Source organism: Miniopterus schreibersii, assembly GCF_964146895.1.
Source record: "Miniopterus schreibersii genome assembly, chromosome: 7".
NCBI lineage: Eukaryota > Metazoa > Chordata > Mammalia > Chiroptera > Miniopteridae > Miniopterus > Miniopterus schreibersii.
In genome coordinates, this window is record NC_138108.1 from 40936947 (window position 1) to 40962847 (window position 25901).

The window sequence follows — 25901 nt, forward strand, 5'->3', positions numbered from 1 at the left end:
AATTTTCAATCAGAAGTTGGTGAGAGTAAAGATGTGCTTTTTTTTCCTACCCAAATTCACCGATTTCTGTGGGGCCCAGGCCGAGAACTCCTACCTCTGTCCGAGCTACCATCATTTCTCATTAGATTTACTGCTGCACTCTCCTATTGGACGCACACACTTGCCTGTGTCCAAACTGTCCTCCACTCTGCAAGCCAAGGTGGTATTTTCAAAATGCAAAATTTGTTGTCACCTGTCCCCCTCACACTTACACCTCAGCCCCCTTCCAGTGCCTTTAGAATAGAGACCGAAAGCCTGGGTCCCAGCCACAGGGGTCCCTGGTTGTGGATGGTCTTCAGTCTCTTTGACTGCAGGGCATTTGCATATGTGTTTCCCTCTGCTAAGAATGCTCTCCATGCCCTTGTGCCCTGAGTCCCCTCTTCAGGAAATCAGCTCAACCATGGCTTGCTCCAGGAGGCCTTCCCTTGCTCCCTGATGAGTTCTGGGTTCTCCCTGATGAGTTCTGGGCTCTCTCATACTTCAGAGGTGATGTAGCATTTATCTGTGCGATTCTTTGCCTAGTGTCTATCTGCACCCATCAGCTGTGGGTTCCGTGAGAACGGGCTTATGTTATCCCCAGGACAGTGCCTGGCACATAGTAGAGGCTCATTAAATACTTGTAGAATGAAGAACTGAGTGACTGAACAGTTCCAGCAAGCATTTTAGAAGCAGAAAATACAGTGATGTGGTGGGGGTTGGGGTGAGCAGGAAAGGAGAGGGTTAGAGGCAGACACATGCCAGCAGAGAGAAGTGATAATCTCTTGTTCTCTTGTTTGAGACAAAGCCTCAAAAAGCAAAGAAGTAGCCTAAAACAGACACTCCCTCCCTCTAAACTGAAACCTTTCAGTATAATTAAAAAGGGAGTTTTATGTACATTAGTAGTCCCTGAGAGCACCCCTGTGTTACAGTTGAGAACATTAATTTGTGTTTCTAAGGTTAACCCTAAGTATTAAGCAAAGATTATATTACATTATTGTATTCACATAGTAAAAAAAAAAAAAAAAAAAAAAGCCATAAAAATAATGAAAATCCAGATTTGCTATTGAAAAAAAAGTCATTTGGAAAATAATCTGATATATCAGGTCAGATGACTACACAGTGTGTGTGTGTCTTGTACAGTGTGTGTGTGTGTATCCTAGAAATATATTCTTTAATGCTGACATTTAGATATTTAATTCCTTATGGATCTAAAACATATTCTGTTAGCAACATAACCAAGAAGTAGGATATTTAGTGGGTTGATGACACCAGTACAAATGATATTAATGAGGTCAAATTATGGATAATTTTCTCATAAACTGTGTTCCATGACACAGATTTCATTCCCACCTCCGTCTGGACATGGTGCAGATGCAGGCCTAGGGGATTGAATAAAAGTGGATGGAAATCCATCCTCGATAATTAATAAGTAAACTACGGTTGACTTATATAACATAATTTTGAGTACCTACCATGTTGAAGGCTTGGTAGTAGATCCTGGGAACGTGTGAGGATCCCATAATAGCATTGGACCTGTTTTCCTATATTGATGGATGCATTAGTACTGAAGTTGGACTATTGTACGGGGACTCCTTTTATGGAGAAAGATGTACAAATGTTAGTCATTGGTTGGCAAAAGCAGAACATTTTTATCCTAAACCCCCATAGAGAAGATGATCATTAGACATTCACTCTGTACACCTTCAACACATAAAGCAAAGCCAGGAGCTGCAACTCCGTGCTGTTTCAGGGAGCACTTGCAATCCTTTTAGGGAGCATCTCCAGAGCATTGCCCAGGGTTTGGATTCAAACAAAAAGTCAACTGTTTGGCTTATTTTCATATCAGATGTTCATTATTTACTTAAAGTGAAACCACATACAATCCTCCCTCCTGTGGACTAAGTTGGTGAGCCCAATCCGGAAAAGCGATGGACTGTGGCTTCAGTGACACTTGGCCCTATTTTCATTCCCTCTTTTGCACTGAGTTTGGACTTAGCTGCCTGAAACAATGCCTATGAAGCTGTCATACTCTGTTTTGTCAAAGTGACTCAAGCACCTTTGGGCTGGGACCATTGAAATGATGGACTGTTATGATCTTCCCTCTTAATGCTCATTTAATGCCTATTCAGGGAGCACTTCATTTACACCTCATTTACATGCTAGACAATTTTGGGTGAAAATTCAGTATTGCTCTTGCATGGGAGCCATGTTTTATTTAAGTAAGATGTGCCCCCTTTTTACCGTAAGTGCGAGTCTGGACTGTGTGTTTCTAAACTGTTCTCAGGAAGACTTATCGCGGGAATTATATGACAGTTTTTAACCAAAATAATGCTCAGGTTTCAAAGGAGGAAAACAGGGTGAAACAAGGAAACATTCATATTTTGTTTATGGTAATTCTTAAGAAAAATGCAGAAGAATTACAGTCTTGTGTAATCAAATGTAGCCTAGAGGTTTATTACCTTACCCATGTCTTAAATTGAATAGACAGTAAGAATACAAATGCTAATATAACACAAACCTCAGAGCAGTCAGTCAGGTGTGTTGTATTAACAGCAGTTTCAGAGATTTTATAAATACTGCTTCTGATTTTTGTGTCAGAGAATTAAACACATAGAAGGTGACTTTATGTATTTACAGGGATAAATCAAAATTTAAGATTAAAAAAAGGAAAAGACTCTAATGGCCTATAGAGATCTCATCATACTTAGATATTGAAACCAAAGAAAAGTCTTTTTCAGGTCAGTGTTTTATTATGTTGAAGGAATTACTGGGGAGCAAATGAGGTCTCTTTCCTTAGAAGTTAAATAAATAGAGACGTGTATTTCACCTACTTACAGGGATTATAAATGACCAGGATGAGAATGTTAAGGGCATTACCATGAGGACAATGTCAATCACTTTTAGTCCATATTTGTTTTTTAATGGGTGTGTAAAACAACAGAACATACGATTCTTAGACAGTTCTTTTAATTAAAATTGGAAATGAAAGAATTATTTGGGGGATGTTTCTCTGAATGGAGAATATTGATATTTTTAATTGAATTCTGAATTGAGTTTCCAATAAATTGAAACGCAGGGATTTCTCTCCAACCATGTGGACTATTTTAGCTGATTAATGACTGATCATTTCGAGAGTCAAAAGGACTGGAACCAGCTTTGCATGTGAGAAAATGAGCTCTTGTGTTTCCATTTTAAGAGTTTGTTCAGCTGTGGTTAGAGATACATTAACAACAAATAGATTTCAAAGTTAGGGTGTTGATATTACTAATTTATAATGGCTGAGGTAGTTGGCAATTATTTAACCTGTGTAATCACACCTCTGTCCTTGCCAACCTCAGTTCCACACCTATGACTTTGAAATGCTGTTTCCCCTCTGTAATTATGAAGCTGGAAATGACCCTGCACCTGGGTCACAGTTCTTTGTACCTTCCAGTCTTCCACGGATATAAAACCCCAGGATTTGGATGATTTGGATGAGTGTTTTATTTTTGGTCTACACATCGTGAGATCGCCCTTGTAAACAGGCCTCCCTTTTATAAAGATGACTCAAAACCGAGAAGGGATTTGCACTCCCTGTAGTAAAGGTATTATAAAACAGCAGAAGGAAAATGGAGAATACAAAAGCAAAAGAAAATTCCTAAAGCAGCACAACAGAAAGATTTTTTGTAGCCACGGAGAACCCTTTAGCACCCTAAATCCCACGGCAACCGTGGTGTTCGCAGCCTCGTGAGTAGTGAGTGCAGAGCTGGCTCTGGATAAAATAAGGAAGCAGGTCCCTGATTGTCATTTACTTGTTTAGCCTCCCAGGTTGGCACCGGTTTTTCTTCCAGGAGCTTCATTTCTACACTCCTTCCACTTCAGGTGCTCAGCACCCCCTGTGCTCTTTTTATCTTCATTTAGACAGTAAAACTGGTTCTCCCAACAGCCTGGTCCCCTCACAGGGGAGCACAGAACCCATAGCTGTTATTGTTGGCCAGCAGATGCAGCAACGTCTGTAGAATTTCCCCAGACTCTGTATGGTCACCTGATCAGTTGTGCACTTTGCTCATTTAGGATATAATTTTAAACACACCATTTCAGGTCTCATAAAGCAAAAGAAATGACAGCTGGAGGCTGGCAACGTGGGAACTGAGGCCATGAAGAAGGAAGCAGAGTTGAAACATTTATTTGTGTATCCTTGCTTACTCATCCTTTTAAAAAATTGATTTGATAAAAGTTCATTTTAATCTTGTCATAGAACCAGCACTTGGTTTTGTTGGTTGTCTCCATTTTATTTTTGTTTTCTATGTCATTCATTTTTTCATTTATATTTTTATCAGCCTCTTTGTTTTTACCTAATGTCCTAAATTAGATGCTTAGCTCTTTAATTTTTAGTTTTTGTATTATCTACCATAGGTATTTAAGGATACACATTTTGCTCTATGTTCTATTTTTGCTACATCCACAAAGTTTAATATGTAGTATTTTTATGATCATTTATTTCTGAGTATATCTAAATTTATATGATTTTTTTTCTTTGAGTTATTAGGACTTTGTTCTTAAAATTTCCAAATGTGTGGGTCCTCCCCCATTTTTTAAATTGACTTCTAGTCCTTCACAATTGAATCATTTTGTGTTCAAAGGACAGGTTCTAGTTGATGTGGATTTTTTTGAAATTTGCCGAGACTTGTTTTGTTGGCCTAGAATTGTGGTCAACTTTTGTACGTGTTCTGTATATGCTCAGAAAGAGTGCATATTCTTTAATTGTTGGATCCAGGGTTCTATTTTCCTCCAACAAACAAAACCTGTAAATGATGCTGTGAAATAAGCTATATCTGTGTTGAATCTTCTCCCTTTGCCCCTCCAGACTGACTTCTTAAGTTTCTTCACCCTGCTTTGTGTTTCAGAAGGCTGACCTGTATATACTTTATCAAGTACTCTTTACCCCTGGGCTTTCTTGGGATATGCCAATGGGAGCTATGGACAGAGATTGGAAAGAGGTAGAGAGAAAGGTCAGAATATTAACTCATTCAGCTCTCTATTGCTGGGCCATTTTGCAATCCTCTGTCAATGGCCACAGAGATTGTCAGGCACCCTCTCTGTTAGCTACAGCTCCCACTGATGTTGGTAACCAAGCCCTCTCCTGGTCCCTATAGGCCTTGGAGCCTGCTCTTGTTGCTAGGCTTGGGTGTTCTTCTCCATCCATTCTTGGTTGGGGTCCCTTAACCTTACCCATAGCTTGTGAATGTTTAATTAAACTGTCTCTCTTCCCCTCATCTGAGTATGGCATCACTTTTTGCTAGGACCCGACCGATAAAATCTCTGGGCTCATTTTTGCCTACTTGACCTAACAATAACTGAGAAAGATGGATGGGATTTTCCACTACGATAGTGGGTTTGCCAATTTCTATGCTCTCAATTACAGCAAAAATACAGTTCACACATTGATCAGACGCTGATGGTACCCCTGGCAGGGTTCAAAGTTCATCAGGGTACCATGCACACAGAGGAGGAGTGGGGTACAAGCCATTGCCATAGGGTGTCAGGCCCTGCCTCACTGCCTCTGCCTCCCCCAATTCATTTCTGAAGGATCATCATGAACTCCTTGTAGAATCTGTCCTGCCCTATCTCCTGAACCAATCAGGAAATATAGCCAAGGTTCAATATTACTCCTCCCCTACTTCTTGCTTATTCAGTGGAACTTAGAATTAATTTGCTCCCTCCTGTCACAAGATCCAGTGGCTCAGATACAATCAATCAGTCTCTCATTTATTCTTAAGGCACATTCACTATCTGTCAACCCATGGCCCAAAGAAAGGACTCCCAGGTATCTGAGTTGCTTTTGGACTATCTTCTCCCTCACTTTTCACTCACCTCATCCCCAATCCATTTCCATGACTCTATTGGCCTCCTCTGAACCCCAGTGTAGTGTATAAGGGCTGGATTTCTACCTTTATTTTGTTGGTGCTACTCTGTAGGGGTAGAATCTTAACCTGGAGGAAGGTCAGGGCAAAGGGATGGAGCTGGGTGGGGTAGAGGGTGAAGAATTGAGAATTTATCCTCAAGTGTTGATTTATTTATAGAGAAGAAGTTGAAAACCATATTTCAGCTCTAGTGAAATATTCTCTGGATTCGTTCCCAGAAAACACACACACACACACACACACACACACACGGTTTTGCCTAAGGGACAAGCTCTTCAATGGTATGAATAATATAAATTGGAGCAAAAGAACACATTTTAAACTTTAGCCCTAAGATAGGACCCAAAATTAACATCCCTTCCCCCTAAAAAGTAAACAAGCATTCCCCTCAAAACAACAAATCAGCAAAACAAACTCTCAAAGAACCCTACAACTGGCAGGTTCACACACTCATTCTGCAGCTAATAATAGAAATACCAGCCAAATCTGACCGAATCTTGAGCCATCCATTTGGATGCAGGAGACCGTCTACAGTGTGAGAGAAACTGAAGATAAAATAGCCACCAAATTATTTGGAGAGAAAATGAGCCAAATGCCCAACCAAACAAAGATATGGATTGAAAAGGCATGGCTGAATACACCGAGTTATGTAAGAGTCTGAGAGAGAATTCATAGGGTTTCTGGAAACACAGTTTCATCAAGAGCTGAAGGAAAATGAAAAGGAAGACAGCAGGCATAATTGCCGCGAGCAATCGTTTCCTGCTGAGACAGAAGAGTTTCACCATCAGCTCCGTTAGAGCACATCCAGGCAAATACAGAAAACATGGAAATAAATGCTCCTCATAAAATCCAGATGAGAGGACAGAAGGGCACCCGGAGACGTGCCATGTGTAGCAGAAAAGAGAGTGGGCAAAGGCCAGAGAGGGTGATAACAGAAAAAGAGAAGTGAGAAAATTACATCCCTGTGGGCATCATTAGGGTGAAGGGAAGCAGGTAAATGGAAGATGCTTAGAATGTAACAGAGCAAAACACCCAGAACACCCCAGGTCAAACCCTGTTAGAGCAAATAGTGCCACAAAGAAAATGTCTTTATAACAAAAAAGCGAGGAGTGTAAGCACAGGAGAAAAAGTGGCAGCTAGAAGTCGGGAGAACTGGTCATAATTCTGGTTCTTTCACCACCTGGCTCCGTTTCCTTGGGCACACTTGCTAACCTTTCTCCCGCAGGCCTTTCTGTAACATCAAGGACTTAGCCCAGAGCAGTGATCTTTAACTGTTTTGCAGCCTGACCCCTTTAAGAATCTGATGAAATTTGTAAATCTTCTTTCCAGAAAAAGTTGACAAGGGCTTATACTAGATTTTTCATATCATTTCCAGAGAGTCATATATATTTTGAAAGGAGACATTAGAATTTAGGTTGAGAATTGTCACCTTGACTGGTCTCTTATATTGTTTCCAGGTTGGAAAACCTATGGTTCTATGATTTCAAGGTGGTTACATGTCCACTTAGTTCAAATAATATTTAATTCAACATAACTCCAGTGCAAGGCAGGCTGTTGGAGCTTATGTAGAGGGGTTTCCAATATTCAGTAGGAAGAAGTACATGAGAAAGGCAGAGAGGGAGATTGCCAAACTAGCACACAACAGTTTGCTCTTTCTCTTTCAGCAGCACTGGGTTTTTTATCCACTCAACATTTCAGTGAAATTTAACCTGACCTATTATCAGGGCTTGTCTTGGCTCAATTCTTTTTATTCTGATTATCTCGATTCCTTGCCTTGCCCCATCCTCTCTCTCTCTTTATCTGACCTTATGCCTCATCCCCCTTTATCTGACTTTTTTCTTTTATGAAGTGATGAAGTGATTAAGGCTAGTGCTTTGAAGGTGGATGACTTTAGAAAGAACTTTTCATGTGCCAGAGGTAGTGCCAGGACAGAGAGAACTATAAAGAAATATGAGACACAATCTCTGCTCAAGGAATTTATAATGTAGTTGGGAAGATAAGATATGAAATAATCATAAAGAATTAGATTACAAGAGAGAAGATGACAGTACAAGAGGTATCTTCAAAGGGTTTGTCTGTCATGTGGATGAACCTCACGGGCCATTAACCTTATAGGTTTAGAGGAAGATGAGATCCGCAGGCCTGGGAGGGCGTCATGGAAGGGATGCATCTCGGTGCTGGGCAGGGGCCTGGCCCGGAGGGATATGTATGGTATGAATGACTGGGAAGATTCAGCAGGGAAAAAGGGGAGAGGACGTTTGTCTTAGTCAGTTTGGGCTGCTATAGTAGAATACTACAGACTGAGTAGAAACAGAAATGAATGAAGTTATTAGCTTGGCAAGAAGACAATGTAGACATTGAAGGTTGGGAGAGGTACATTACAGCGATTGGTGGTTTTACCAAGAACACAAATAGTAGGGAGCAATGAGCAAAAAAAGCCCCAAACTAGGCAGCACAACAGAGATAAATAAAATACACAGTAAAAAAGCAAAATAATAAAATGCTGTAATTTGTCCTTCCAGCATGGTGAGGGGAGCTGAGACTAGAAGAATAGATTAGAATTCATGAGCCATTTGCTTGGTTTTGAACTAGCTGAGCCTGGCTGGTTGGAGGGGCTGGAGACCTCGATTATGCTCCCTTCCAACCCTGAGATCCCTGCAGAATGGATCCTCTCTCTCATTCTTTCTCCTAAGAGGCTCACCATTTCTTTTTTTTTCTTTTTTTTAAAGCAGCAGTTTGGGGCCTGGCACGGTGCTAGAAGTTCCCCCACAGGTTAAAGACAAAGAGAGAATCTTAAAAGCAGCAAGAGAAAAGCAGTTAGTTACCTACAAGGGAGCACCCATATGACTGTCAGCTGATTTCTCAATAGAAACCTTGCAGGCCAGAAGGGAGTGGCAAGAAATATTCAAAGTGATGAAAAAATGGAACTACAACCAATATTGCTCTACCCAGCAAAGCTATCATTTAGAACTGAAGGTCAGATAAAAAGCTTCACAGGTAAGAAAAAGCTGAAGGAGTTCATCACCACCAAACCAGCACTACAGGAAAAGTTGAAGGGTCTTCTTTAACAAGAAGCTAATGAAGAAAAGAGTCTGATGAACTAAATAGATCCAGAGAGACTGATGCATGTAACGGACTATCATATTTCAGAGGGAAGAGGGAAGGGGGGTGGAGGGTGGGAAGAGATTAACCAAAGGAATTATATGCATATATGCATAACCCATGGACACAGTCAATAACGGGGTGAAGGCCTGGGGAGGGGGTGGGAGCGAGGTGAAGGGGGTCAATTGGAGGGAAAAATGGGACATCTGTAATACTTTTAACAATAAAGATAAATTAAAAAAAATTTTTTTCCCCGCATTACCTTTCATCTTCTCAAAGCCCTGCAAGGAATATATGCGGAAACCAGAGATGGGGAGGTGCCTGCCCTCAGGTGGCTCAGCTGGTGTGGACGACACAGCCAATCTCAGTCTTTCTGACTGTGTTTGGTGCCCCTCCTGCTACAGTCTAGCACTTCTCCTGTCCTTCCTGTCCTGTGGCTTCCTGTGCCCTTGACACTTGACAAATGACTTCTGTTTGAGAGGCAAGGCAAACACCTCATAAAAGTGAGCACCAGGGAGCCAAATGGCCTAGAAATATCCCTTTCCTTGGACAAATGGCAGGGACATCCTTTTAGTTACCTACTTCTGGGACTGCCTCAAATCAGGGTCTGCTAAGGATATTATTTAAGAAACAAGGTTGCACCTTGTCCTGCCAGAAAGTAGGAATGTGCTTAAAACAAAACAAAACAAAACAAAACAAAACAAAACAATTTTCAGGGAGGTGGGGCATAACTCTGCACTCCTTAAATGTGGGTGGTGCATAGTGACTGCTTTTTGGAGAGTACAGTGTGGAAAGAACCGGGGTGGGGGGGGAATAGGAGGTGGGGAGGGAAGACTAACTCTATAGTAGAGATATCTGACAGATACTACCGCAGTCAGCTAATAGAGGTCAACATCCAGAGTCGTGTTAATAGTCTACACTCTTGATATCATGGGATGAAAATGGCACTTTATGCCTGTGGTCTTCCTCCCAAACCCCCACAACCCCAATAGAAGGGCATCCTACAAAATAACCGCCCAGCCAGCATTCCTCAAAACCGTGAAAGTATCAAACACAAAGAAAGTCTGAGAGACTGGCAGAGCCTGGAGGAGCCTAAGGAGACATGATGAAATAAAAAAAAGGACATCAGGATAAAAATAAGGAAATCTGAGTAAAATACGGACTTTTGTTAAAAATAATATATCAATATCGGTTCATTAATTGTAGCAAATGCACGATATTAATGTAAGATGTTAATAACAGGGAAAACTAGGTGTGGAGTATATGGAAACTCACTTGTCATTTTTCTCTAAATCAGAAACTGTTATAAATAGTAAAGTTTATTTAAAAAAACAGGCTAAATTCTATTAGCAAGATATTTTGAGCATGAATTTAAAATGCCCAGTGTGGACAGGGAATGTGTCTGTGATGTTGTCTCTGGTAACTCCAGTCCTGTTCTTAACCTTGAGCCATAGCAAGGGCTGTCGGGGTTGCCTTTGGCAAGGCTTTGTGGACAAGGCAGCCCCCAGGGAAGTCAGTGGCACAGGAAAGGAAATCTTGTACCTTCTTTATCCCTGGGACTCTCGCATATGAGCTGCACGTGTTGTATGTAGAGGTGAATGGTTTAGGAGCTTGAGCTGAATTGTCTGGGCCAGGGTTCCTGGCCTTCCACACACCCATGGGCCCACTTTCATGCTTACACTGCTTCTTTCTACAATGCCCTTATTTTTTCCAACTCAACCTCTATCTTCTGTTTTTAAAATTTTTAAAATTTATCTTTATTGTTGAAAGTATTACAGATGTCTCTCCCCCCAGTGACCCCCTCCACCCTGCTCCTACCCCCTCCCCAGGCCTTCACTGCATTATTGTCTGTCCAGGGGTTATGCATACATGTATATAAATTCTTTGGCTAATCTCTTCCTGTTCCCCCCCTGAATGACATCAATCTGCTGCATGCGTCAGTGTCTCTGGAGCTGTCCTTTTAATGGCATTTTCAATGAGCACTGATTATGTGCCTTGCATTGTGCTAGGTGCTGGGTCGATCACACTTACATTCCAGGTGGAAAGAAAGATGATAAAAGTAAACTGATGGATGATTGTAAATTATGATAAGCCCCTTGAATGGAGCAGAGTGCTACGTTAGACAATAAGAGAGGGGTCCTAATTTAGATGAGATAATTAGCAAAGGCTTTACTGAAGGGAGGACATTTAGGTTGAGGCCTGAAGGAAGTAAAAGAGAAGTCATGCAAAGTGTGAGGGAACAGCATGTGCCGGGGCTCAGAGGCAGGAGTGAGGTTTGCATGTTAGAAGAACCGAAGGAACCCCAGAGTGGCTGAATGTGGTGAGGGAGGGGGAGGGGCACAGCATGAGGGTGTGGAAATAAATTCAGCAGTTACTCAATGGCTAGCAAAAACCGCACACTTAGCCCGCCTAGACAGATCTGTTCTCTCCGCTAAGTGTGACCCACCATCCACAAACCTGGGGGTTATCACTGATTCTTCTTTCTCTCTCCTCCACCTCTACTCCTTCAGTTATTCCTGTTGGCTCCACCCCAGAACACATCCTTCTCAGCATCTCCACTGCTTTGTTTATGCCTGTGGCTGGTGCAAAAGAAAAAGCGCAGAAGAGTATTCACTATTTTAGGCTCAATAAAGACTTTCTCAATGAGCCTGTCCCTCTGAAAAACTCTAAAGTTGGAAGGTTCTGAATTTCAGTTCTTGCCCAAGGAAATGCTGCCTGTAGAATATATGCATCTCTTCTAAAATCAGGCTTTCTAAAAATAAAAAAAGTAGAGAACAATTTTCACATTTTATAGATATATCTACCCCAGGCATTTCCAGTTGTCATAATGGTAAATAATGCCAGCCCTTATATTTTATTCCACCAAAACTCAGATTAAAGGAAATATAATCCATAATTTACATTTATAGCAACCTAAATTGAAACCTCACTGTCTTTGACTCTTTGATCCCTTAGGGGTCAAACCTATCAAGTGTATTATTAAAATTTACTCAATTCTTTATTAAAGAAGTATTGAATTAAAAAAATATATTTGTGGAGAACCTGCTGTGTAACGCCATTGTGTTAAGTGCAGGGGCCTGCTCTGCTTGGAATTGGAGGAGACACAGCAACCAGGACATCACATCATTTCTACAGTAATGGTGCTGTGGAGAAAAGGAAGTGGGGTGTGGGGGTGAAGGGTATAACAGCAGGAGGTCCTGTTTCGGGAGGCTAAGGGAGGCCTCTCGCTAGAGATGTGATAATGGACTAGGGGCCGCATGCAGTGGCCCAGGCGAGGGCCAGCGAGCACGAAGCCCACTTGCTTCCTGAGTCGCAGCAAGAGGCTCAGGCAGGAGGCCAGCGGAGGGGTGGAGGGTAAGGAGTGAAGGCGTCCGTGCAGGGGACTGAAGGAAAGGTCTCTATGTGGGGCAGCCACGGGGTAGCACATAGTACTCAAAACCATAGTAACAATAGCTACCGATTATAGAACATATATTACATTCTCTAATGTTTTCTTTCTTTTTTAAAAAAAGTATCCTGTTCTTGTTTCATGGCTACGATATCTTCTATCTTTCTGAGGATTTAAAAAAGTCTTTTGGTGCCTGGTTTGTTTCTCCCTCTAGTTCCTTTTCCCCGTTTGTTTGTTTTTTCTCTGTCTGTCCTGCTGGACGTTGTTGTTCCTGGGGGTTTGTTCTGGCGGTCCTTGGTGGTTGTTCTGGTGATCCTTGGTGGTTGTTCTGGCGGTCCTTGGTTGTTGTTCTGGTGGTCCTTTGTTGTTGTTCTGGTGAACCTTGGTTGTTCTGATGATCCTTGGTTCTCCACTGACCAGCCAACCCGGCCCTCTGAGTGAACACACACGGCTGACAGTGTGTTTTGTGGGTTCTCTCTGTTTGTTTGTTTCACCACTGCAGAGTGATTGGTGGTTAGCTGGTTTTTTTGTTGGGGGGACCCTTAAATGTAGGATTATTCTTTGAAGCTGTTCAGTTTCTCTAAAAATGAGCCTTTCAATATTTCATTGGGGTGAGTTGGGGTTGGGAGAGGGAAGGTAGGGAATTATGTGGCTGGATGTCAGCATCTGGGAGCAGGACAGGGAATGAGCCAGGGGTCCCGCCGTTCAGGAGGCACACTTTCATGGGGTCTCCATTGTTGGTCCTATATCTTACTCCCATCATTCTCTTCAGTTCTCTCCGCCTTAACTCCTTCAGGAAATGTAGCTTCAGTAGCCTCTGGAGATGGGACAAGGGTAGTTGGCTGCCGTTTGGGGTCAGGAGGGAATATAGGGATCTGCCCACTCTGCCTCAGTCTTCCACTCAGTCCCCCGTTCCCCCTCATGCTTCACCCACACCTTCCTGGAACCCTGGGGCCTCAATCCCAAGTCTTTCTGGGGTTTTGTGGGAGCAGCTCAGTGGGTTTCTCACTGTTACCTTCTTCGAAGGAACTCTGCTGAGTTAGTCACATCCCTCCACTTTCTGTCTCCCTCAAATTAGTTGACAATTTTTGTCCATTACTGTACTCCTTTTCCTCATGAGTTTATATCTATTTCATCTCTTTTCTGAAAGAAACGAGATAAATGCATGTGTTCAATCTGAGAATCTCACTGAGAATCTCTAAGCATCAGTTCTAAAAATGTCTCTTATTCCATATAGTGATTCTATAGGCAGATCCCTTTATAGGCGAGGCATCCAGGTGAGGCATCCTGGCAGAAAGAGGGGTGTGCCTAAGGTCTGCCATCCAGGATGGAGAACCGGCTCCACCTGCAATTTTCTGACTCCAAAGACCCTTGAATTTTATGCTAAATCACTTTCTGTTAAAATAGAGTCCAGCTGGCTTTCAGGTTAGCCTCCGGGCTCCCAGGCCATTCCCTTATTTTTTAGCAGGCTCCAGTTCCGCTCTCTTCTTCGTCTTGAAGAATCCAGAGATCCTCTCCTTTCCTTCACTTCTCCCTCAGAAGGACAGAGAGAGGAAGGGTGGAGACTCCCACATGGCCTTGGCTTTTTTGCATGTCCTCTTACCACCGTGTTGGTCAGGCTTTAGGGTGACTGGTGTCCAGCTCACTCTCAAGGCAGAGCCCACTGAACTTCTAGTGTCCACTGAACCATCCAGTCCCTTCTGACTGATCACTCCCTCCACACACTTCCTTTGTTCTCAGCGGTCCATCATCCAGGTACGTGTCTTGCCCTCAAGGGCATGCTCTTTAATAATACCAAGATGCTTACAACACACAGAACAATAACTGATAGCATTTCAACCCAGGGAAGGGTAGTTCCCTTGCACAGGTTTGGGCAAACCAGTTCAGGTGCAAAAGACAGTCTTTTTGGGCTCTCATCCAAAACTCAAACAGAACACACAGGTACTCATTTATTTTTAGATTTCAAATTGTTCAGGAAACAACGTTCCAGCTTTCTATAGCCTTGATTGTTCAGGTTTTATCCAGGTTCATAAGGAAATGTTTTGAAAGACCACAAGAAAGTCTGAATTGGAGAGAGTGCCGAGAGAAAGGCGTGGGGGAGGGGGATCTTCTCTTTTGATGACAAGCAGGAAGGATGGAAGATGTTGAAACTTAGCCAGCCTTGACATATTTCTGGCCCCATTCTACAGCCTGAGGTGGTTTGGCTAAACGTCAGAATGTGGGGGCATTTCTTTGAATCCAGCTTTATTGCATAGGGAACATATAGGAGAAATTCCATTTTGATGAATTTCAAAGTGTGATTTATTTATTTATTTATTTATTTATTTATTTATTTATTTATTTATTTTTGCTTTGAGAATTCTAGCATTTTTCTAGAAAAGCAGTATGGAAACAAGTAGGAACAATGATTGTGGAAGTGGGAAACCTGGGTTCCTGTGCTGGCAAGTCCCTAACTCCCAAGCCAAGCATATGCCCCATAAGCTTGCACTGCAGCTACCCCACAGTTGTAGCCTCCTTACTATCTTGTTTCAGAGGCACCTATGTCAAGGACCAGAGTCAGATGCAACTTAACAACCTGGAATTCCTTACTGATGCTTTATGAGAAATGCTTTCAGAGTGGGAACTGGGCCTTCTCCGTTTTAGACACAACTTTAGTTAAATGAATTTGATAAGAGAGCACAATGGTTACTTTGATATTTTAGGTGGGCACCTATTACTATAGTGGGCATTAGGGGTAAAATGTGTTGTTTGTTTGTTTTTAAAAAAAGCTTTTTAATATTTTATCATGTTTACAAAGTGGAAATTAAAGAGCTTTTAAAAAAAGATATGTATGCAGGATTATTTTGTTCATTTCTAAAAAAATTTATTATGGAAATTTCAAGCATATGCACAAAAATAGAAAGAATACTAAAATGAACTGCTATGGATTGAACGTTTGTGTGCCCCTCACCCCCAAACCCTCATCCTTAGTGATGGTATTTGGAGGTGGGGCCCTTGGGAGGTGATTAGGTCAGGAAGGTGGAACCTCGTGATGGAATTAACACCCTTATAAGAAGAGACAGCAGACAGCTTGCTCATGTGAGGACACTGAGAAAAAGGTGCACGTAAACCAGGAAGAGGGTTCTCCCTAGACAATCTACCAGAACCTTGATCTTGAACTTCCAGCCTCCAGAACTGTGAGAAATAAAGGTTCATTGTTTAAGCCACCCACTCCGTGGTATCTTGTTACAGTAGCTTGAACTGCTATCTACCCATTTCCATTACAAAAATTAAGATCTCTTGGCCAATCTTATTTCCTCTATTAATCCTTACACTTGTTCCTCCGTATGATTTTGAAGCAAATTAGAGATTGCATAATTTTATCCATAAGTTTTTCAATGTATTCTCTAAAAGATAAGGACTCTTTTTCTCCAACATTTTGTAAGGAAATTTCAAGTATACAGCAAAGTTGAAACCTGAATGCTCCATTGCCTAGATTCTACTGTTACCATTTTGCTGTCCTTGCTTTGTCACATATCTATCCCACTATCCATCCATCAAGTCATCTTGTTTTGCTTTTGATGCATTTCAAAGTAACTTGCAGATGTACTCTTCCCTTTAAATACTTCAACATGCATATCATTAGCTAGAGTTTAATATCTGTTTATAGTTTTTTAACCTATTGAACATAACATTCACATCAGTGAAATATATAAATCTGAAGTAACCATTTGTTGCATTTGACAAACATAATCCAAACCCCCCATGAAGATATAGAAAATTATTATATAACAATCAGAAAATTATATAACAATCAGGGCTATGGATATATATGTAGAAAATCCACCCCACAAGCCCTCCCAACCCCATTCTCATGTTTTTACACTATTGAGTAGTCAAAATAGTATTTTTGAGGATTTATCTTGTCTGCAGTAACAGAAAATTAACATAATATTTGCTTTCTCAAGAAAGATTGATTTGTTTTCCCCCCAAATGTCTTGGCTTTAAAGAGTGCTTCCCAAGCTTGGCAAGGGGTCTTCATATCTCCAAGCTAATTTTCCGATGTGGTCCTTGAAAACTATTGTTTGAGCAAAGGGCTCTATTGCTAAAGGAAGTTTGGAAACCAGTGCTCTAGTCCTTTCAGCTCCAAGTTTATGGGCATTTTCAAACATATTTGGCCTCAATTTCCTGGGCAGTTGTCCACTTAGGAGTGCCCAGAATTAGCTTGCTCATGAGAGCCATCTCCCTAATCCTCCCTTGCAAAGAAGTCCCAGGCTTTGAAGGTTCTTTGGAAGTGTAGCCAGGAGGTATTCAATTATTTTCTTATTCCCACCTTCAGCCAATAAAACTCTAAACTGAGAACTTTCCTCAGATAACAATCAAAAGGTACTTTAGACCCCATCTTTTCCTTAAAATACTAAAGTACCTTGTAATCTAGATGGCAGTGGACATTCGTTGTCCCCCGAAATTCAGATGAGATGGGATTGAATGCCAATGCCATCCCAAGTGCAGGAGTCACCTCTGCCCTTGACGACCCCACTGGGCATCCTGGAGCGAGCTTTGTTTTCATGTCACTTGTGGCCTGAGCTCTTCCATCTGCAGGGCCTGAGTCACCTCCCTGTCCTATGCACGTGTTCTTTTGAGTTCCACATCAACCCTAAAGTGCCATTTCAGCCCCTTTACTTAGATTTCCACTAAAACTGACTCCCACAAAAACTTTTGGGTATATAGCAGACATTTTGAGGTTTACATCAAAGAAGTGCAAACATCTTTAAACATTTTAATTCCAGACATTCCCATATCTAAAAAAGCTTTTATCTACTTACTCATATTGCTCAGCTGTGCACTCTCTTCTTTCCCCTGAAACTCTTATTTGTTTCTTATGCAGAATAGTTTTATTTTCTCTCTCTTTCCTTGCCTTCCTCCAAGTGGCCCTCAGCCAGTAGGCTTCTTAAGTCTTTTCCTCATTGCTTCCAGGGGAGTAATAGTGCCAGCTTTAGGCAGGACGCTTAACCTTTCTGACTCTACAGTCTCATTTGTAAAATGGAAGTGGAGATAATGCCAGATGTGATAATATATGTGAAAGCATTTTGTATCCTAAGAAGTGTTTGTATAAACAACTTAAATGTCCATCAGTGCATGAGTGGATAAAGGAAATGTGGTATATCCACATAATGTAGTATTATTCAACCATAAAGTCAGTGGCAGAGCTGGAATTTGAACCAAGCCTTGGGTCTAAAACCCTGCGTCAACCATTTAGGGTGACATTAGCTGATCTGTGTCAAAGCCTGAAAGCCTCTTTGCCCTGAGGCTCCCTGTGCTGCATATCACTGATTTTGGGAGGAAGATGCTCTGACTCATATATTTTAACCTCACACCCTCAATTCATAGCTGTGGGTGGCCGTCCCGAACTGATGTTTAACTTTAAGCCTGCTTATCCTATTGAGCAGGGTAGGTGAGACTGAGATGAGTAGCTAATGGTGGGATCTTCAGTTGAAAAGTCACCAGGTGGAGTCAGGGCCCAAGAGGCCACGGGAAAACTGGAGTTATGAGGGGAAAGCAATTGTGGATAATCTGAGAGGCTGGGTGTTAGCAGAGCAGAGCAGAGCAGAGCCTGCCAAAGCAAGGAGGAGGGTGAGAGAGAGAGAGAGAACTCGAGCTGCTGCTTTAGGTGCTGCCCTGGCCAGCTTAGGTCCCATAGTAGAAGTCCTGGGTGTCTGTGTCTCAGTCAGAAGATTCTAGCTGAAACAAAGGAGAGAGTCTATGTATTAAAGGACAGACACAGATGAGGGTCTTGTAGCAGATGCTCAGGAATGTTAGTTATGTTCTCTTATCTCCTTCCAGGTTTTTCTTTGATCTCTACTAGTCAGGATAGGGCTGGGGCCCCAAGAAGTACAAGGGGAAATAAGACAACTAAAAATAATTGAGTTGCTGGGGGAGGGCTGAGGGTGAACTACAGTTGGTACACTCCCTTCACTCCCTCCCACTCTCCTTCCCTCCTTCCCTCTGCCCCCCTCTTCCTGCAAACTGAATGCCTGCTCTGTGCCCAGCACAGATGCTGGGGATACAGTGCGGGTTAAGATAGACGAGATCTAGGGGCCTTACGCTCTAATGGGGAAGACAGATGGTAAACAAGCAAACGGAGAAGTAAACATGAAGAAATAAAAGCAGAGGGTGGGGCAGAGGTGGACTGAAATGAGCTTGTAAGTGCCACACCTACCCACAGTCTTCCCTGAGGTCAATCACATGGGCCCCGCTCTTCCTTTTAATGCTCTGCTGTGACGGCCTTGAGATTCTTAATAATGCTTTTAACAAGGGGCCTTGCATGGTCATTTTGCACCGTCCCCAGTACTGCCTTGGGTGGAGGTGGATGGGTAATGGGGAGGACCAGCCTGGGCACCATGAAGAACAATCATTTTCGAATACTGATGGACTAGAGAGGGCTGCAGAGCTCCCTTTCTCTGAGGAGTTATAAAAATGGCCTAAGGCCTCGCTCTTCTGCGGCCTGTAAACGTGTTGCTCTGCCTAAGGGCAGGGACTCGGCCACTGTACTTGATTGAGGGCCCGCCTGCTTATCCACAAATCCTTTGGAAGGATGGAGAACTCCAAGAAGGGGCAGGGAATCCACACGGCATTGGATTTTTTCTTTTCTAGTTGTTACATTTATGAAGAAATCATTTTGTCCCGTTTTACAGCATGCACTGAACACAAAAACTTGTCAGCGAGCTGAAGTGATGTCAGGCGCCGCGCGGAGCCTCCCTGGCCCAGGGCGCCTCGCCTGCTGGTTCAGGGCGCGGACTGCGGGCCAGGGCTGGGAAGGCCCGCAGCGTGTGTGAAGACGGCCCGTGCTGAAAGAGAAATTCCCAGTGAGGTCCATTCTGCGTTCGAGAAGTGTCTGGGGACAAGGAAACCAGCTGGTCTTCCAAAAATACCGAAATGGTAGTTTGTTTGCCATGATGAGGGGAGATACAATATATTCCTTCTAGAAACAGAAATCCTAGTTGCTTTGCAGATTGCATTTCAAGCAAGCCATTCCAGGGGTAAGAGGTATGGGTTATTAACCGTTAACTCTGATCCAGACCGGGGTAAGGGGAAGGGTCAGTGTTTCAGTATTTTGCTGTTGCTGTCATTTTAGAAAATTCCCTGTCCCTGTTGTGAAGGAGAATGTAGGAGTGAAGAGACTCTGTAAGTGTGTGCTCATGCTGGGCAAGGTGTTCTGGTGGCCAATGAAACAAGTGCTTACTGAATCTCTTACCTTTAGAGATATTTCCTTCCACATATCACATTGTTTTGTACGCAATATGTGTGCAGGGACTTCTTATTTTTCCATTACTTGTTTCTTTTTTGGGGGGGCTGATGTTTTTATTTCTTGTCATCTAGATAGATTTGAAGTCCAGACCATGATGGAAGAAAAATTAGCAGACAGGGGTTGAAGGAAAACAGCTCCAGACAATTATAGAAATCATGTTAGGAAAAAAATTACGTCTTCAAGAAACTCCACCTCTTAACTGGGTGGAGAAACAATTAGAGAACAATACGAGGCAGTATATAATCAAGTGCTAAATTGTGTGGTGCGGATAATGAGTGCTATAGGGATTCAGAGAAAGGGAGGGTAAGACTATAGAACAATTCACGGCGTTTTGTGCCGACAGACAATCCCACTGCCAGGGAGAGATGTCTGCCTTTTCTTTGAGAGTTGATTGTGAGGCTCATCTGGCCCACTTTGTGAATCTGTCACTAATGGGCAAGATCAGGTCTTTTGTATGTTCGATTGCATATTGGTTATGATGGAGCCTGGACAAATGGGATGTGGAAACCAATAGCTTAGAGTGAGTCCTCCTGTGTGGACGAGCATGCAGCCAAGATGGTCCCTGCATCACACGCACCCGCTTCAGTCTCCCTGACAACAATTTCTGCAGAGTTGAAAGCCATTAAGGGGTGGATCTCTACAATGATAGCCTACATTTTCCAAGGCATAAATCTTTTCTGCTACAGAGGTTGGTGGCTGAATTTCAGTCCGCCTTGCCCCCCGCCCCCTTCACACTTTTCAGAACAGTGCAGAGGCTAGTAGCAGCTGATGGGGATGGTAAATATTTCTGGTAGAGTGTGAGATGGTGGGTGGAAATCTCTCCCAGTTTATAACAAGACATCACTTTCTCAGTGTGAAGGGTTAAAATCAGCCAGGCTGTGAATGTTTGTAGCTTTCAGCTGTTCCCCAGGAACTGTGATGCCTAGAGGTTTTGAAAGATCCTGACATACCCAAAGTTTTGACACACTTACATCTAAAAAGAGAAATTCTCCACCAGGTAAATATGGACCATTTTCTCTGACAGGTGGAGGTGAGAACAAAAAGCTGCAGGAGAGTCGCACCAGCTCAAGCAATCAGTTTGAATCTATTCAATTCCAGTTCCAATCAAAGAATGCTGAGGAATTAAGACCTGTTCAGCCTGTCTGTCAGCAGTATTGTTAAACGGTTCCTCATCGCCTGTCATAGATACCAATTTGGTTGGACACATTTGTCAAACGTGGCTTGTAATGGATGTGACCTCACAAGGGGCCCCCCCACTTTTTGCTTTGGTTTTGCCCTTTTCTCTACTAAGTGTGGAAACAGGAGCAAACACATGGACGCCCAGCAGGCATTACTACAACCAGATTTTAATGTGCTTTTTTAAAAAAAACAAATTCTTTTTGTAAGAAATTCTTTTCTACCTCAATGGGTAAAAAAATGTGATCGAAGAAAGAATATTTCATGTTTACTGTCCAAAACAATATTTCTGTATTTTATTTTTATTTTTTATCAAGGATTAAATTTAGTCATTGAGTGGAAGTAGGCTTTGAAATAGCATCTTGCAATCAGGACCTCCCTGCAATGAGCATGAACATTAGCTGGCAATTGATGATAATAATGATAGCTAATATTTCTTGAGCCCTCACTTTAATGAACAGATACCATGGTTTCTCATAATCCTCCCAACCATTATGCTCCTCATTGTATCAGTGCAGAAGTGAGACATAAAGGACAGTAACCTGCCCCGAGTTACAGTAGCTAGAGAGAATAGTAGAGCTGGGCTCCATCCCATGCAGTTTAGAGCCAAAGTCACACACTTCACGGTCATGCTGTTCTGTGCAGCACAGTTTGGTTTGGCAGGTTTTTGATGTGCTGTAGAAAAATCTCTTGTAAACCTGAATACAGTTGAGATGACCAACAACCAGGTCCAGAAATCCAAGAATGGGAGCGATGTTGATTAAGCAATGCCCTGTTTTCCTTGAGATGGTTGTATCAGGTGGTTTGCTTGCCGTTACAGTGAATGCACGGTCTGTGCTCACCATCCCCCAAGAGTTGGAGCAGCTTATGGCTAGTTAAGGTGACAGTCAGCTAGGTTTTCCACTTACTGTAGGAAAGAACTTGGATCCAGAAACCTCTCTATGAGGGAAAAAAAGGTGAAGTTGAAGGTTTTTCCAAAGGAGTTGATTAAGTATAAGTGTAGGCTGGAAAACTACTTCTAATCACTTATTCAGGGCCAGTGAAGTCATTTGTTTGATCCTCTTACGCAGAAAGAAGGTTATTCACAGACCAGCTAATCAAAGCCCTCCACATGCTTGAACACCACCATTACAGTAAAAGTCAGAATTGCCGTTATTACCCGACTTGCTAAATTTGCATTGGTCCTGCCCACATCTGGCCGCAGCACCCCATCTTCCCTGTGAATATATGCGGCAACATTTCATACTCGAGAAGCAGAACCCACGAAGCCTTGATTTTCCTTCAGTGAACGTACCCCAGAGATTTCCCTTAAGAATTCAAGTTAAAACCATGGAAATATTAGTCAACATATCATATTTCTGGAAGGATTACTACTGATTTTTATTAGATACCTAAGTTGAATTCCTTTAAGCCCATTTTAATTGTTCTTACAGGATTGGATCTGTCAAGTGTTTACTTTCATGACTTTAAAAGGACTTGCCAATGGTATGGCAGGAATGGATGTGAAACTCATTTCTAAAGAACTTGTTTTAACACTAGTGTGGTCTAGACACACCCTGGAGAGATTTATGGTCCAGGCAGTCTTGTCATAGCTGAGGTGAAACACTAGCTAAAAAGAAAGCGGAAACTCCCTTACAAATGAAGTGCCAATTAGCTGGGGCGAAAAGGAAAGTCTGAGTGCTTGTTTCACCAACTTATCATTTTCAAGTCATTATCAGGACAAGCAGAACTTTCTCCAGTATGATTTTGATGAATGGGAGTCGTCATTGTAATTACTTGGTTTTATGTGGGTTGTCCGGACACTTGAGGGTTTGTATCAGCATCAGTCAGAACCAGCACCTGATAGAACATATCAAGACCACCCCTAAATCCATTCCTTTATTTGGGACCCCTCTTGTCCTGAGTGACAACGAGATGACTTTCCAAACTTGGAACCGTGCTGTCCATGAAAATGTCACTAGCAGGAAAGAATGTCTCATGAAGACTTCAGTGTTGCTTCATTTGTGAAGGAAGTTGCCAAACACCTTGGAAAAGACACCTGCCAGGTTCTGCCTTTCTTGCAGCCAACGAGAGCTGTCCCTGGGGCATTTTCCACTAACTGCCTTTTACCTCCTTCATCCAAGACTTGCCAAGGAGGCTTACATACGGGCAATAACTCACTCTTGTCTGGCTTTGTTTTCTTGTCTCTAGGACTGAAGGGAGTAATCAGCTTGAATCTTGGAGAAATTCCCAGTTAATGCCAAAAAGCAATCCCGCAATTCAGACCCCCAGAAAAGGAAAGGAGGAGCGGTGGTTAGCGTTCTTTCCTCATGCTTTGGACTAAGCTCATGTTTATTTGCCTGCTGTAAAATTAGATCCTGAATGCGTGAATGTGCCCCAAATCTGCGTATTCACTTTTGAACTCCTCCACTCAGTATCTCTTCCCGTTATGTTATTTTTCAGGGTCTAGAACCAAACAAAATTTGTGAACCACTCAATAAACATTTATTGGTTACCGATTAGGGGCAAGGCGCTGTGGGGGGTTAAAGACAGCTATAGATGCTTCTAGTACCTTCTATTGAGAAGTGGGGGCTTTGCCCGCTCCCCTTGAATCTGGGCCGGCTTTGGGACTGCTTTGACCAACAGAATACGGCAGAAGTGTTGCTGTGGCAGTTTCAGGGCCCAGGCCTCAAGAAAGTGGCGATTCTCATTCTGCCTCTTGGAGCCCTCTCTCTGGGAGCTCCGAGGCTGCCATTCTGGGGACACCACAAGCAGGCGCTCTGGCTCGCAGGCCCAGCTGAGCCCGGGTTCCAGACAAGAGAGTGAAGCTGTTTTGAACATTTCGGACAAGCCCACCTGTCAGTTGAATACATCACTATGTGGCGACCTACCTGAGCCCAGCCCCAGTTTCCAATCCACAAAATTATAAGATGTAATGATCAGTACTTTATGCCACCCAACAACCCACTGCAAGAATAAATGTGTTGCTAAAATTTGAACTCTATGCGCCTTTGAAAAACGGAAGTGACAAATAATGAGCTAATGTGGGTGGAGAGCTGGCTCATAGTAAAGACCCAGCAAGAGGGAGCTTTGGTAAGCGTTACTGTAATATCCCAACTATTCTCTGTGTTCTTAGCTTCCCCCTTGGTTCCATGCTCCACATCACTGCCAGGATCAACTTCCCAAAGCACAGTCATATGTTTAACATGGCAGGCACTGCTAACTGTCCCTCCAATAACAAGTCCTGTCTCCTTCCTCAGTAAGAGGACCTTTGGATATGACTTGGGTATCTGGAGGCGTGGACTCAAGACTACATGTGCAAGCCTCCCATGCAGCTGGGAGGGGCCACACCACCAAGTTTTGGCCACTGATAGATAGGTAAGCAGAAGTGGTTGTGTTACTTCCAGGAAGCATCCGCCAAGGGAGAGCCATGCCCTTATCCTATGTGCTGTCTGGAGTTTAAATATGTTGCCTAGAGCCCATCTGCCATTTGGACAAGGCTAGCAAGGATCACATCTTTAGGGTGGCAGGAATAAACCTGGAAGGAGTGGGGGATCCTGACTCATCTGTGGAACTGCCTTAGCAGCCTAGAGTCTCACCTCTAGATTTTTATATAAAAGAAAAGACTTTGTAGATTTAAGTTCCTTTTTTTAAATTTTTGTCAAGCGTAGCTCTAATTTTAACTAAAACACCTACTACATCTTAGGTGCAGATTATACAGAAGAATAGAATGAGGCTTCTGCTCTTCTGGAGTTCAGTCTTTAGGGGACGATAGGAATGAATAGAATAATAAAAGGCTATAGAGTAGATGGAACAAATATTTATTTCACTTTTTCTGTGTACCAGGGACACCTTTTCATTCATCATCTCACCTTGTCTTAAAAATGGTCCTGTAAAATAATGATCCATGATCCATTTTAGAAAAGAGGAAGACTCAGAAAGTTTAGGTCTTCTGCTTAGGGTCATGCTAGTAACAGGTGAGCCCCAAGTCTACACCCCCTCTCTGGCTCTAGTCCTTCACGATTTCTGTCACATCACATCACGATAAGGAGGATGTTATTGAGGTCCAATCAGTGAGGTGACTTTTATCCTGGACTTTGAAAAATGAGTAGATATTTGAAAGACACAGACAGGGAAGTGAATTCCAGAAGGAAAGGACGGAATAAGCAGAAGTGTTATAGCACAGGCAAGGCACGTTGGGAACACGGCAAATCCTATGGGGCTGCTGCAAAACTAGGTGGGGTCTGATGGAGTGATGATCTGAACTCGGACTTTCTCTGCTTTTGTACCATGCTTTCTGCCTTTCTCGTACACTTGTGCGTGCTTTGATTTTTTTCTCTCTCCCATATACAATGATTGTAGTAACTCCCTGTATCAATCAGGACACCGAAAGCTATAGCACTCTCCAACTCCAGATTCTTTAACACAATAAGATTTATTTCCTGCTCTTGCAAAGCCTAAAGCAGTCACTGGGGGAGCAAGGGTGCGTGTGTGTCATAAGAGGGGGATTCTGGTATAAGCAATGACTCAGGTTACCTTGAGTATGCTTCATTTGTGGCACCACAATACTCTGAGGCCTCCTTGGAGTTCCTGTTGGATTCTTTGCATTCAGCTGGCTGACAAGTGATGAGAAAGTGTGGAGGGCTACATGGCATTTCATGACGGGGCCTGAAAAGTGGCAGCCTTCACTCTGTCCGCATCCCATTGACCAGACTGAGTAACGCGGTTCCAAACCAACTGTAAGGAAGAAAAAATGGGATTAGCAACCTTCAGCCAGTCTCAGCTACACTTGAGCTTCTTCACGGAGGTGAGGTAGGGGATTAATGAAATAATGTATGAAAGTGAAAGTACTCTGTAAAACTCTTGGTGTATCATTTACATCAGGTTTATATTCCTTCATGTTCACATGTCCAAATCCTACCTGTTTTCAAATGTCACCTTCTCCATGAGGCCATTTTGCATTCTACCCTCTCTCTTCCCACACCTCACTAGTTGATTATTTCTGTTTTCTAACATTTCATTGCACTATTTGAATCTTTTAATTTGC